A 14,901-nucleotide genomic window follows, 5' to 3' on the forward strand; every position below is an offset into this window, starting at 1 on the left:
ACAGCGGCCCCAGGATGGCCGCACCGGCCGCTTCCTGGCAGAGCCTGACTTCAAAGAGGCAGTGCTCGGCTGCCTGCACACAGCTGAATCCGAACAAAGAAAAGACCGGCACTTTTACCTGGGAAGTGGATTAACTTTGAGGAAAAGTGGCCTCCGAGGAGAAAAAGAGGCAGCATTCCACCTGGAGTGAGAAACACCCTCCCTTCCTCCGGACCGTGCAAGCTCACCTCACCCACTACCGACCTCACCCTTGCCCCCGCCCCACATCCCTACACGGTAGAGGCGGTGGGCCGCACTCGGTGGGGTTCCACCGCCCATTCCACTCCCGCAGCGCTTGCACACGCTGACTCCAGCCGGTAGTCGGCCACGTGCGCCCAGGTCCTCTGCTCGGCCCCTTAGTGGGCCGAGAGACTCCAAGGTTGCAGTGCCAACCATGGGGCCCTGATTACTGTTCCCCCGCGCTCAGCCAAGAAGTCCGGAGCAGTCGCGGCGGTGGCGGGAGCGAGCAGCTCGGCCCCTCCCTAGAGGGGGCAGCGCGACCGAGGGCTGCGGGCACCGCCTCTGCTGCATCTGTGGCTGCGCTCTCCGCTGGGCTCCGACCCGCTCGGATCCGGAGCCAGCGCTCTGTGCCGCCTTCCCTTCCTCTTCTGCCGCCGCCCCGCGGGCAGCTCCCCGCCGCTAGACGCGTGTTCGATCCTCCTTCTCTGGCTTTACGGATTTCCGGGGGCAAAGAATTTTGCCTCGGTCCCTACGAGCATCTCTTGGCCTCTCTCCCCCTCCCCTCGCGACTCCCCCACCCCGTGGGCGCGCGCGCGCGCGCACACACACACACACACACACACTCACACTCGCAGGCGCGCGTGCGCACGTCCGCGCGCCCCGAGCCGTGGAGTCTCCAGCAGATCCCACTCTCTCGGGCGCCGCTACTCACACAGGCTTCCAGTCGCCACGGGGCGTCCTCTGTCTGCGGCAGCGGCGGCGGAGGCAGCAGTGGGAACCGCAGCTGCAGCTTGGCCGCGTCTTACAGCTTCGTGCCCGGGACGGAGTCTGGGAGAAGCCGAGAAGGAAGACGCCGAGGCGAGGAGAAGCCGCGCCGCGCCCAGCGCCCGGCTCCCGGCTCCGCGCGGCGGGCTGCCCCCGCTCCCGGTACCGCAGCTCCAGGTAAGCAAGCAGCCCCGGGGCCCGCAGCATCCCTGGGGTGTCCGAGCTCGGAGCCGGGGTTCCCCGGTCCCGCCCCCGCCACGGCCCGGGACAGGAGGCTTGGAGGGGAGTGGGCTCCGGGGAGGGGGAGGGGAATGGAGCAAGAGGTAAGGCTGGTGGGGAGGGGTGCGTGGAAGCTTCGGGGCTTCCGCGCAGCCCCCCGTGCCCTTCCCGCTCTATCCTAGCTCTAGCCCTGTCACTTTTACGAGCCTGGGGATGCCCGGCGCCCCAGACTGCTGTTCCCCGCTCTCCCCGCCGCCGCCGCCGCCGACCGGTGTTGGCTCCGGGCTTCGCGCCGGCCGCGCGCTTCCCACCTCCCCTGCACCTTGGACAGCGCACCCAGCCGCCCGCCGCCCCCTGCACAGCACCCGGGACGGCGTCCTGCTCGCGCAGCCCTCTGGCTGTCCTCTTCTTTCCCGATTGTCACCCTCCCGCCCTGTATTCCTTGTCCTCACTGTCTCGGCGGACTCCGCTGTGGTGCGGGCCGGAAACTTTACTCCCCTTCTCCTCTGCGCTAGGTAGTGTTGTTGTTATTTGTGACTGTCCCCTAACACGGGGAACTCAGACACCTGGGACGTGTCTTTCTCGGCGGGAGCGGTCCTGGCCCGCCGTGCAGGAGGCAGAGGAGGCACTGGGCAGCTGGACTCAGTGGCTGCCAGGGTGCAGAGCCCGCGCCTTAGGTCCTGGACGCCTGCCGCCTCTCCGCCTCCCTGCCTCCCTGGACTCGACACGTGCGCGCCTCCCACGGACGCGGCCCCTCCCCGACCACCCCACGTCCTCCCCCTGCACGGCCACGGCCACCCCATAGGTTGGACACCCGGAGTTCGCGGGTTCTGATTGGCTGAAGGCGTAACCCCGCCTCCTTCCCGGAGGGGGGTGGTTCTGGAGTGTTGTGGTTGTCATCCCGCGGCGCGCACATGGGGGAAGTGGGGTCGACAGGTGGGGATTCCGGGTGGGTAGGGTCCCCGCGTCTACACCGCTGTGTGTAGTCACTCACCCACCCTCTTTCCTCCAAATACACTCCTGCTTTTCTTCCTTTCTATCTCTCAACATTCTACTGCTGTAATTAAAAAACAAAACAAAAAACAAAAATTGGCTCGCAACCCTACTTTTATTAATACTGCATTCGTTCCGGTGGTAGAGGTTTTTAAAGCATATCTAGAAGAATGAGGGTACCAAGTGGGTATGCAGAGGTTCGTGGCAAACTGGGCTGCAGGTTTGAGTCCAGTAGTTCCGAGAAAGTAATGGGTGGCTAAGAGATTTGAAGAGGATGGAGAAAGTGGGATGGATTTTGTTCCTTGTGAGAAGGAAGGACACAGTGGGCGAGCTTGGGAAGCGGAGGGAGAAAAAAGGGGTCACTTACGGGGTGAATGTGAAGGAGAAATTCGGATGGGTATGGGGGTGGGGCTCTGGGGTTCTGCTGAAGAAGGCTCTGTCCCAGAAAAGGGGTAGTTTTGGACAATATTTTGATCATTATTAGCACACTTTGTTTCTGTTTTGCTAGCGCTGTCCTTTTGATATGAGACTTCATAGTAGTAATGTTAATTCACTTAATAGATTTTGTTTATTCCAGTTTGTTGTAATATATAGATGTGCAAGTGGTAATGAATTTCAAAAAGTGAAATTTTAAAAGTTCCTTTAGAGGGATGCACTAAATAGTTAAGGCAAAGTGCTTTTGAAATATTGTGAAAGAAGACGGATGAGCATTGCATAAAATCCAAAGATTGTTCTGGCGTTATTTAGGTCCTTTGCAGAAATATATATGTATGCATAAATGATACTGATTTTTCTTCATTTCAGAACGTGATTGCCTCTAGCATTTTCAGGCTTTAATTCCTTCAGGCTGTTTTGATGTTGTGTCTGTACATCTAAGAATATTGTAATTCTTATCTTTAGAAGCCTTGTCAGTGCAAAACAAACAGCAACTGATGCAAGTTAATGTTGACAACTTTATATTGAGTACACTGTGTTATTTTATTTGCAAGCTAGTGAGATATGCAAGAATAACATAGCATGACTGTTATTCCCCAGGGACCCATATCAAAACAAAGTGAGAATCACATGAGGCTATTCCAGGGAGAACAATTCAATTATTTTAAAAATGAATGTATTTTAAGATTTTTGGGTGTAAATAGCAACCGAATTTTTCTGTTTCAATTATTATCTTTGTACACAGTAATAGCACATGATAAGTCACACAGCATGTTAAATATATTTAGGTAATTCCAAAGTAGATAGTAAAGTCTTTCCATTTATTATTGTTTTTATGTAAGTAGACAGAATTGCTTCCCGACTGTAGGACTTTAATTCAAGGGACATATTTGATACATGTGACAAAATGGAAATTATTGCTATTGTTGAAAAAATAATTCTTACTATATTTTCATATTCATAAGTCATGCCTTGATTTGCCTTCAAGGGATTTAGAGTCTAGTTCTTGGCCTCTCAAATTTAGATAGGTTTTGAGGTAGGTAGAAAAACAGTGTATATAGTCACACATATACATATGCATAAATGCAAAATATATGTATGTATATCCACATACAGCTGTATATGTATATACATAATTTTGTGGTACATTCAGTGTATTTATTTATATGTTATTGTCATTCTTAAAATTTTTTCTCATTTCTTCTTGTCCAAAAGGTGGCCCTGTTTTAAACGTAGAAAGCATTACCAGGAGTAGAATTGGCCAATAGATCATGGAAACAGACAATAGTATTTTGTTGCTTGGCAACCACCTACTGTGAATGAAAAACAAAGCAGTGACAGCTGCTTCCACATCCTGATACCCATACTGTAGCTCAAGCATTGAAACCCTCCAAGTGAGACAGATCTAAGTTTCATTTGAGTAAGGTGAAGCTGTTTCTTTTTTGAGATGTTTTTAAAAAGAGTATTTAAAATTTTTATTGTAATAAGAATTATATTGTGATTGTGGGATGAAATGAAGCATCTAATTCCAATTGCCCTCTGAAGCCTAGTATAAGCTGAAAAATGTAAGATTGGGAGGACTGTTTAGACCCTTTTCATTCTTCCCTTTATAGTCATTAAACACTGTAAGCACATTTCCTGCTGCCATCAGGTGCTCTTAGGATTTTATAAAAACTTGAGTTCTCTATGATATCTAAATAGATAGCTGGATTTTACTCTTAGCAGGGAATTAGAGATTCATGCGGTGGCCTCTTTCATTTTACGGGACGCTGAGGCACAGTGAGGTGATGTGATTTGACCCTGGTGACTAAGCCATCTCCAGAATGTCTTCCCTTGGGTCACACTTGGAAATTTTTTCCATTTCCTCCCTGGAATCACTCTTGTTCTTGAGTTACATAAGATTTATATAAAAATGATTTTTATCCTGATAAAGATACTTAGCAAATAAAGGAATTCTTGGGCATAAACATTTAGTACTGACATCAGGCTGAATTTTGGTGTTAAGATGCATTGTATATCCTGTGTTCTTCCTCCCATCTACAGAAGTCCAGATGGGAGGACCGTGACTCCCACCTTTTTCTCCAAAATGGGGAAGCCCTGTCCCTTGCTTTGCTAATTGTTTACACCTCTGTGTAATCTTTAATGATCCATTATTCTCTGTGTGAATTTTAAACGGGAATAAGATTGAAGATTGTGTCGGTCAGCTTGTAAGCTGGTGAGAGTTTAAACAGTACAGCTAATTAATCACCTGTTCTGGTCTGTCTGCAACGTGATAGACATACTGTGGGTGTATGATTTGGGCTCTTGAAAGTCCATGGGACAGACTGTGTCTCTCTGCATAAAATTCATTTCAGTCTTTTATCAAAGCTGTCTTGCCAAAGGTGCTACCTGAAGCATGTTGGTGGAGGACAGGTCATCTATCTGTGTGAGATGGTAGTAGTGCCGATTGTTTCTTCACTTAGCAAAATGATAATGAATAAGTTATTGGGTGGCAAACTTGGAGGACATATGCATTATTAAGCATTTCTTCTAAAACTTAGGAAATGTATTGCCTGTGTGATACATTTTGAGGTTCCTTATGCTATTTTAAACGATGTGTATTTCACTGTTTATTATTTATGTCAAACATACACATTGAACTTTAACTTGAAGTGGACTGCTTGGAGAAACAATAAAGTGACAGTATTAAGTAACATTGAAGAACCATTTTCACCAGAAAAGCATGCACGTTAGCAGATTTGTAGGGGGGAATAAATTGATTTACAGCATGTTTAACCTAGATTTAGAAGCCTGCTATTAACTTGTTCTAGCTAGGAGGATTTTCAAACAGAATAATAATTTGGCGGATTTCAAGTGAACTTCACTGATTTTTTAAACCATTTTCCACAGTCTAGTTATAGTTTGTCCGGGCAAGTACTTGTTTTGGATCCTGTAGGATTAATCTGAATTTTAAGATTGTTATTATTATTATTTTTTATTTCTGAACCATTTCTCTTTGCAGGGAATGATGTGAAATATTCTGATGTTCATCCATAATTTAGCCCACTGGAATTTTGATATTTAACGACACTCTCCCATCTTCACATACAGGATAATATATGTGTATGTAAATGTATGAACACACAATACTTACTTTTTTCCCCTTCTGTTGTTTTCATCCTTATAATAGAACACTAAAAGACTTGATTTATGCTTTTTTTTTTCATACAGTAAAAAAAGGCTTTAAACGAGATATTTACGTTTTCAATTTCCTTATGTCTGCTTCTGCTGTTATAACCTGTAAACTCTCACCCACACAAGTAGGATGGTTGCTAAAAAAACAAGCAAATAAATAAATATACATCCAAGCAGTATTTGTTATCCCCCAAGCTAACCAGGAAAGCGTATTTTCTCCTTCTTAGACACACATATCCTTCCACACACATATCTACATACACATTGAGTTTAAGGTCCTCTAGACTCTGTTTTTGGTGGGGGGCAGTGAGAGCGAGGTGGGAGAAGGGGAGTGGGGGAAGAGAATCCCAAGCAAGCTCCATGCCCAGTGCAGAACCCAACACCAGGCTCAATCTCAGTAGCCTGAGTTCATGACCTGAGCCAAAATCAAGAGGTGGGCCCTTAACTAACTGAGCCACCCAAGTGCCCCAGTCCTGTTAGACACTTTCAAGAGTGGATGGAAATAGTGTTTTTATTGGGAGCCCTGTGCATGCTAATGTTGATATATTAAGTAAAGTGGATATATTCAGATTTTCAGAAATATAGTAGCACAGGAAGAATTAAATCGAATTATTCCCTTTGGAAAATTCTCACATTATGCTGAGAACATAACCCACGGCTTCTATAACAATACCCAGTAGCTACAATGAGCCTAGCATATGGTAGACATTCGGTGTGTGTTTTGTGGAATATACATCTGCCCTCCTCCTTGATATAATGTTGCAAACATTTCAGTCTGTATTTGTGTGAATTGTAAAAGTTGAGAAGATAGAGAAGAAATTACTCTGGTTTTCTAATTGTTTCTGGCACTATATTAAAAAAAATAACTTGGCCAGTGAGATATTGTGGAATATACTTCTTGTCAGTGCAGGAAGTTATACCAGGGGTATTGATTTTTCACAAATACAGCCATCCTAAGTACAGAATAGCTCTTTAATAGCCCACAGCAGCAGAACAAAGGTTACGGCAGCTAGTCCAAAGGAATACTTTATTTAGTTGGAGCTGGAGGGTGAAGTTTGCTAGCCTTAGTGTAATTATCCAGACTGGAAAGTGGCCAAGGGACTGTGGTTAATGTCCCAAACAGTGGGAAAAAAGTCACAGATGAGGTCTTTAGTGACTACGAGTGGCCAGACCTCTGCTTTGGTCTCATTTGCAAGAGAGCACCTTTATAGTAGCTTAAAAACCACAGCAACTCTTTTGCAATTAAGTGGTAGAGCCCAAAGTTACCACTAGATCCCAGGAACCAAATTTGTTGTCCTTGAAAGAAGTCATAATCCCAAGAGTTCAGTGACATTGAAATAAGACTTTCTTCTTTGTTCTGTTCCATCTTTGAAAGTAGGTGGAGAGTAATGGTGTCTCTACGGACAACTCTGGCCGAACCACAAGGTAGGTTAAGTTTGACATGCTTCCGGTTAGTCCTAAACATCCTTGACCTTTCCACCACTACCTAGCTGGTTATCTCCTCTGTAGGGATTCATTAATAGTTTCATATCAGCAAAGCTCCAACAGATTGCTTTCTTGTGTTCCACTTTTCTGTGAAAGTGGAAAGTTAGCCCTGCCATATTTTTTAAAAACACTTCTTTATGTCACACCTGGGGCCATACCAGGTTGGGGAGAAGAAGGTATACCACATCCAATGGGCGGGAACTGAATCATGTTCCCTGTTTGCCCATCTCTATTAAAAGACCCCACTTTGGGGGGAAGAAAAGATGTTAAGGTGTGTACTGAGAAAAGTTATAGTACTTTTCTGGAGGGATTCTCGAGTCTCATGCGTACATTAGGTGCTCAATATATATTTGTTTAATTTCACTAGTAGAATTATACCTACTATTTTTTTTTAAGATTTTATTTATTTATTTGACAGATAGAGATCACAAGTAGGCAGAGAGGCAGGCAGAGAGAGAGAGAGGAGGAAGCAGGCTCCCTGCCGAGCAGAGAGCCCGATGCGGGACTCGATCCCGGGACACGAGATCATGACCTGAGCCGAAGGCAGCGGCTTAACCCACTGAGCCACCCAGGTGCCCTATACCTACTATTTTGATGCATAGGGAAGATAGTTTTGTTCAGGGAACACTTAAATAATATACTATTTCCTTTTAGAATTCTTTCTTTAAAAATAATTTTTTGAGCATTTACTATGTGAATGGTACAGTATTTGGCCCTGGGGATGATAAGGATTCTTAAGGCACAGTTCCTGCTCATGGAAGAGATAATGCTATTTGCAGGAAAGTGCACAAATTTGGTTTGGTTTAAAGGTGACTGTGAAGGAGGGTCAGTAGGTGTGGAGAGCAGAACAGCAGACAGACAATGAAAAGCTTTTGAGCTTAATATTAATAGGCAGTGTTTTTACAATCTGTTTGTTCAACACAATCCCATGAAGCATTTGCTATGCTGCTGATCCCTGGGTCCTATCCCAGACCTACTGAATCAGAAACTTCAGGGACATGGCCTGTGTGAGCAGACATGGTCACTTTCATACTTGTTTGCCCAAATGCCCACTGCTCCAATATATGTCTGTAGAATTTTTCTGCAATCGCCTCTGTTCTCTGCCTTAAGGTTTTCTCTTCCACATGTAGGGCAGTTTGGTAGGGCAGTGAAGTTAATGGCTTCAGGAGTGGGCCTAAGCCAATAACGGAAGGGAGCTCAGAGGTGACACACTAGCATCTTGTGTCTTGGACCCTTCGATACAATCGCTGACACATGTTCTGCACTATGTCCCCAAATTCCCTAGTGAATCTGCCACAACAGCCATGTGCTAGATAACCTGTGCTTCGTGTGCTAGAGGGCTACTGATGGATTAAGACGTGGGCATCATTCTTTTTGATTTGCATCTTGGGAGCGTCATGCTGGCAGGTGTCTGGCGAGTGGATTGACGGAGGGAGAGTCAGGAGCATGGAGATCAGTTGAAGGTGGCAGTGCCCAGGCAAGCAATGATGCCCACCAAAGCGAAGGTAGTAACTGTGGGGACACAAATGGATTTTGCTGGAAAGCTGTCATGACATGGAGGCTGGCAGTGTGTGGACCCTTTAGCTGGCTGCCGTTCCAAGAATGAGATTTCATTGCTCTGCCGTGCACCATGGCTCTGCTCTGGACATTAGGCTTGGCACCTTTTGGAGACTCCTGTGCTTTGCGTGTAATCTTGGTCAGCCTTTCTAGACTAAAGTAGCACAAGTCTGGGAATAAATAAAAGAAGACAGGAAGATAAATTGAAGAATATAAATAATTCACTACTAGATCATTAAAGGAAGAAAGTTATATTTTATAGGAAGGATTTGTGGAGTTATATAGAACAGAAGAGTTGCAGAAATGCCTGCGTCACACGTCCATTTTGTGATGAACAGTGATTTTCTCCCATGCTCTAGACTAAGAGGTGATTTTCATCTACCATTGGTTTCTGGAAGACCTAGCACGTACTTATGTCTATTGTTTTCCCTGCTTCTCTGATAGCCTGTGTTTTAGCTAAGTGAATGAGTGGGGGTTGGGGGTGCTGGCTCTATTCTCTTGCTCTGTCAAAATGCCAGGCTTTTCTTTGCAATTTCTCCTGCCTGTTCCTGGGCCACCATCTCCCGAAGGAGATCAAAGGGTGCAGAAGGTGGGAGAAGGAAAGAGTAAATCCGCTGAGAGAGCTGTTTTGAATTAAATGCTTAATCATGAAATGAACAGGTTAAAGATGATATGAAATAAGATTAGGCAGCCTTCTAATTGTCCCATATATAAATACACTCGGCTCTGTCTGTAGTCAGAAATGCAAAGGCTGAATAATCAAACAAGAGCAACCTGACACCATCATATTTCTGCAAAAGTAGCACTGAGCCAGTGGCAAGGAGAAGACTGAATTATAAGAAGTAGAATGGTTCAGCAGAGAGCTTCCTGGGCCTTGCTTAACAGAACAGATGATGACAGTGGTAATACTGAAGACAACATGGGTGAAACACAATGGAAGGGATGTAGCCTTATTAACAGGGAGTATTATGCACATATTTATCATATATTTTTTTAAGATTTTATTTATTTGACAGGCAGAGATCACAAGGAGGCAGAGAGGCAGGCAGAGAGAGAGAGAGAGGGAAGCAGGCTCCCTGCTGAGCAGAGAACCCGATGTGGGACTCGATCCCAGGACCCTGAGATCATGACCTGAGCCGAAGGCAGCGGCTTAACCCACTGAGCCACCCAGGCGCCCTATTTATGATATTTTAATTAAACCTTTTCTTTGGAGATCATTCTAGATTCATATGGAATTTGAGAAATAACATAGAAAGATTCTGTGTACACTCTACCTATTTCTCCCCAGTGATAGTATTCTTGCAGACCTATAGCACAATATTATAACCAGGAGATTCGTTGGTACAATCCATCAATCTTGTTCATATTCCCCCAGTTTTACTTGTAATCATCTGGGTGTACATACACATGTGCATGCAAAGTTTTCTTCTATTCCATACTTAAAAATATTTTTTACTTTTAAAAGTAAGAGTCTTTTTTATTTGAAAATTTTGAAAAAAAAAAATTCGCTTGTTTGGACCAGACCAGGCTTACTGGTAACTGAAGAAAGGGCAATAGAGAGTAAATTCCCTAACCCTCTTCTAACTCTGGGATTCTGGAGAGTGACTTCAGGGGTCACCTAACCTGGCAGGAAGGTCAGTAAGCCATGGTATCGCTTCCACTTTGTTTTTTGTTTTTTTTTTTTTTTTAAAGATTTTATTTATTTGTCAGAGACAGAGGGAGAGAGAGCGAGCGAGCACAGGCAGACAGAGAGGCAGGCAGAGGCAGAGGGAGAAGCAGGCTCTCTGCTGAGCAAGGAGCCTGATGTGGGACTCGATCCCAGGACCCTGGGATCATGACCTGAGCCGAAGGCAGCTGCTTAACCAACTGAGCCACCCAGGCGTCCCTCGCTTCCACTTTGTTACCATGTGACCACTTTATTATTGGCACCATTACATGGCAGTAAGCAAACCTTTTTAAAAAGTATGTCTGTTGCAAACGAAGCTTGTTTATCAAGACTTACTGTAACTCATCTTCTTTGTACCAGAGTTTCTGTCCTTCTAGCATTCCCGCCCTCCCTTCCTCGCTGTGTTGGGAGGGGACACACCCCTTCAGGCTGCTCTCCTGGGTTTCTTAGTTAGCTGGTTCGCTGCGTTTAGCCTGTGGGAGACATTGGTAAGAGAGGGAAGGGAGAAGGGCAAAGTCAGGCTATTTTTTTCTTTCCCTGGCATCCCTGGCAGTGGGAATCCCTCCTGCCGTAGCACCACTCATGCTTGACAGACTGGCTCTGGTTCTAGCAGCTCACAAGTGACCTTGGCCCATGGATTCCAGACACAATCTCTTGCTATTGTCTCTTCAGCCTTGGGGAGATTGCAGCTTCCTGCTCTTGCTGGTCTTCAGATTACCTCGCTGTCCTGCTAGGCTTTCTGCTCCACCATCACCTGAGTAACCAATTCTCTATATTAAATTTCCCTTGTAAAAAAAAATACTTGGAGAGATTTCTGTTTTCCTAGTTAGGTGTTCTGCAGTTTCTCAAAGCACAGATATGATATAAATCTGATGAGGGTTTCTTCTTCTGTCACTCCGGCTTCTTCCACTGGAAAAATCTCACTAGCTCCAGTCTGGGTCGAAAGCACCTGCGTTTGTAACCTCACCTCTCCCACCTAGATTCGCAATTCCTTGACCAGTTGTTCAGCCACTCCCAGTCTCTGGTTTTCCAACACTGACTTCCCTTTGTCTGATATATGTGGAATTTTGACAATTTCCCCTAGTGTCTGATATATTTCCCTTTGATATATTTGGGATTTTGACACTTTCTCCTAGTGTGTGATATATTTCTCTTTGTCTATTTGGGATTTTGACAGTAACCCCTAGTGTCTTTGTAATTCTGTCCTTGGGCCCCTCTCTTACTAACCTTCCCTATTGTTTTCTACTAACACTTCTTTCTGACCTCATCTCCATGTGTAATACCCTTATGCCCATGTTCACATATCGGTCTCGTGGTGCACTCCTGAATGTGCTTTGGTGTATGGGGCATATGTCTGCTACATTAGGATTTAGTTTTGCTGCCACTTCACTTTTCTGCACAAGGATGCTGTTTATTTGTATTATCAGCTCCTCTAGTTCATCTCTCATAGAAGCATATGTGGTTCTGTTACAAAAACAATGGTGGAGCGCCTGGGTGGTTCAGTGGGTTAAACCTCTGCCTTCAGCTCAGGTCATGAACTCAGGGTCCTGGGATAGAGCCCCGCATCAGACTCTGTGCTCAGCAGGGAGACTGCTTCCCCACGTCTCTCTGTCTGCCTCTCTGCCTGTCTCTGTCTACTTGTGATCTCTGTCTGTCAAATAAATAAATAATCTTAAAAAAAATGGTAACAGTGGGACTAAGAATGCTTTTGTGAGAAGGGAACAGGACTCAGTAGAATCTTCCAGTATAAAGCACATTTAGAAGCCCTGTCACTGGAAGCAAAGCTGGGAACCACTGTGATGGCCACATGCTACATTAAGGAAGGGGCATGAAAGAGAAACTTAGTATGCTTAGGGAAGGTGTTAAGACAGTGCAGTGACCACGAGCAGTCTTGCTGGTTCCTACCATATTGGTCTCATAGTTGGGTGTATCAGGCAGCTTTGTCTTTTCTCCAGGGGATCCCCAACTGAGACAGAGAGCTGGGAGCTGGAGCAACGAAAAAGCTTTCAAGCTTCTCTGACTGAGATGTCCAAAAAGTCACACAAACAATGCAGTTGCAGGTGGCCCTCACTTCTGAGGCCAGGAACAGTACCTTTAGGCACTGCAGCACAAGTGGGGATGCTCTTTAAATGGACAGCCGTGCAAACCACTACCAGGACGCTGGACGAGAGCCTGGGAAAATCCAAAGCTTTAGCTAAAGAAGAATTTAAATATTGAAAAGTAGCCTGTAGCATGGCTATGGATGCGTTCAGGTCCTGGTGTACTCCTGTCCTTGCGGTGGACACAGGGCTGGAGAGTGTTTTGTGGGCCAGCACACACAGTTATGAACAGATGGATCTCTTTGGAAGCTGTCTGTAAGGCTCCTTGCTTGCCTCTGCTCTCCATAATGATCAGAAGTGGTGAGTGCTGGGCAGGAGAATTGTAGATTAGGCAGCTCTGGGCAAGCGGACAATGGAAAAGAAATAAGCTTATTTTAAATGGGCATAAGCTTTGAAGGCAACTAATTGAGACATACTTCAGCCTCATGGACAAATTAGGGTTCCAGTTAATACAGGAGCAAGATTGGACAAAATAAATCACTTGCTCACCTATAATCTCTAAAGAACAGTGTGTTTAGTATCAAAACATTGATTGTGCCTGCTCTTAAGTGAGTTTCTCCTCTATGCCTCTTTTCCCATCAGCTCTCAGAACTGGCTGGGTTCCGGTCCTTTTTCCCTAGTAGTACTTCATACACTTTTACTCTGAGAAGTGGTGCCTATGTGAGAGCAGCTAACAGTTTCCCATGACATCCTTCTAAATCCTGGACTTTTACTCACCTCAGTTGCATTTTCTTTCTTTCTTTCTTTCTTTCTTTCTTTCTTTCTTTCTTTCTTTCTTTCTTTCTTTCTTTCAAGATTTTATTTATTTATTTGACAGAGATCACAAGTAGGCAGAGAGGCAGGCAGAGAGAGAGGGAGAAGCAGGCTTTCCACTAAGCAGAGAGCCCAATGTGGGGCTTGATACCAGGACCCTGAGATCACGACCTGAGCCAAGGCAGAGGCTTTAACCCTCTGAGCCATGCAGGCGCCCCTCAGTTGCATCTTTCTGCAAAGATAGAGTCCCTGTTTCTTTCCTCATAGCTCAATAATGAGCAGTGGCATGGAGAGAGAGGTTTTAAAAGGAATTTACTTGGGTAGTAGGGACTTGATTCTATCAAGAAGCACAGAGCAGACACTGTAGAAGAAGAGAGAAGTTGTTATTGTGCATTGGTTGGTGTGCTCTATGGTATTGAGTTGGCCCTAAGTAGTTTGTGATTTTTCTCATTTAGTTATTAAACGAATAATGTTGGATGATGTATTTTAAACTTCACATACTACTGCAACCTAGCCTAATACTTGTTCTGTAGTAGAGATTTAATGTTTTTGGAGGAAAGCATGCTATACATATTTCTTGTGCCCAATGGATAGGTGTTTATTGTGCCAAGTTCATGCTAGGGCTGGAAATATAGCAGTAAGCAAAAATGAATCATTGTTCCTGTCCTTTCTAGGAGCCCACAGTTTACTGGAAAGGGTATTAAGTAACCCCCAAATATTCCTGTTATTGGAACTCTTGATAAAAACCTGGAAAAGAATAGGTTTCTCTGAAAGGATATAGAAAGGATGAAATAATCAGAGAAGGTTCATAGTGGGAAAATAATTGATAAGATCTGAAGAATGATTGGGAAGTCCAATCCCCAACTCCCCACAGATAAGGAGTCCCATTTGTGAAGTCCACATGTGAGATAGAGCTTGGGTCGCATAACCACTGAAAGTCAGCAAGTGTGGCTGGAGTGCAGAGAGTGAGCGTGGCGGTAGCTGGGAATGAGGCTGCTGAGATGTGGCTTAGAGCCTGATTATGCCAGACCCACCAGGCCCTTTCGAGCACTTGGATTTTATCTTAACTGCAATAAGAAGTCATTGAAAGGTTTTTGCCTTTTTTTTTTTTTTTTTGGTTTTGCTTTTTCTTTTTTCAAATGGAGATGAAACTCACATAACATGAGCCATTTTGAAGTGAATAATTCAGTGATATTTAATACATTCGTGATGTTGTATGACCACCATCAGTGTCTGTTCTAAAACATTTTCATCACCCCAAATGGAAACCCCATCCCCATTAAGCAGTTATTATTGAAGAGTTTTAAGGGGGGCGATGTGTGAGTTGTAGTATGCAGGGTATTTCTGGCAAGTTTCTGGAGAAAGGGTTGGAGACGGCAAGAGCAGTAGCAGGGCAACAGACTGGGACATAGTGGTCAAGTCAGAGACAGAGGGTGGTGGTGGCTTCCCAGGCAGGATATTCTAGTGTATGCTCATAATTTTGAGTGGGATGGGTGCCTTTTGGAGATGCAACTTTAATTTGATTCTAAAGACAAA

General features: G+C 45.0%; 1 protein-coding gene across 7 annotated transcripts in view; it reads left to right on the forward strand.

The window, feature by feature from the left end:
* The first annotated feature begins 375 nt into the window (after nt 1-375).
* Nucleotides 376-14,901, forward strand: part of ENOX1 (ecto-NOX disulfide-thiol exchanger 1) — a 563,146-nt gene continuing 548,620 nt past the window's right edge. For all 7 annotated transcript variants that reach the window (XM_082701321.1, XM_082701317.1, XM_082701322.1 and 4 more), the window contains exon 1: nt 376-1,161. The gene's annotated coding sequence lies outside the window, so the exon portion shown is untranslated. The remainder of the gene's footprint in view (nt 1,162-14,901) is intronic.

This window comes from Mustela nivalis (genome assembly GCF_964662115.1).
Source record: "Mustela nivalis genome assembly, chromosome: 15".
Lineage (NCBI taxonomy): Eukaryota > Metazoa > Chordata > Mammalia > Carnivora > Mustelidae > Mustela > Mustela nivalis.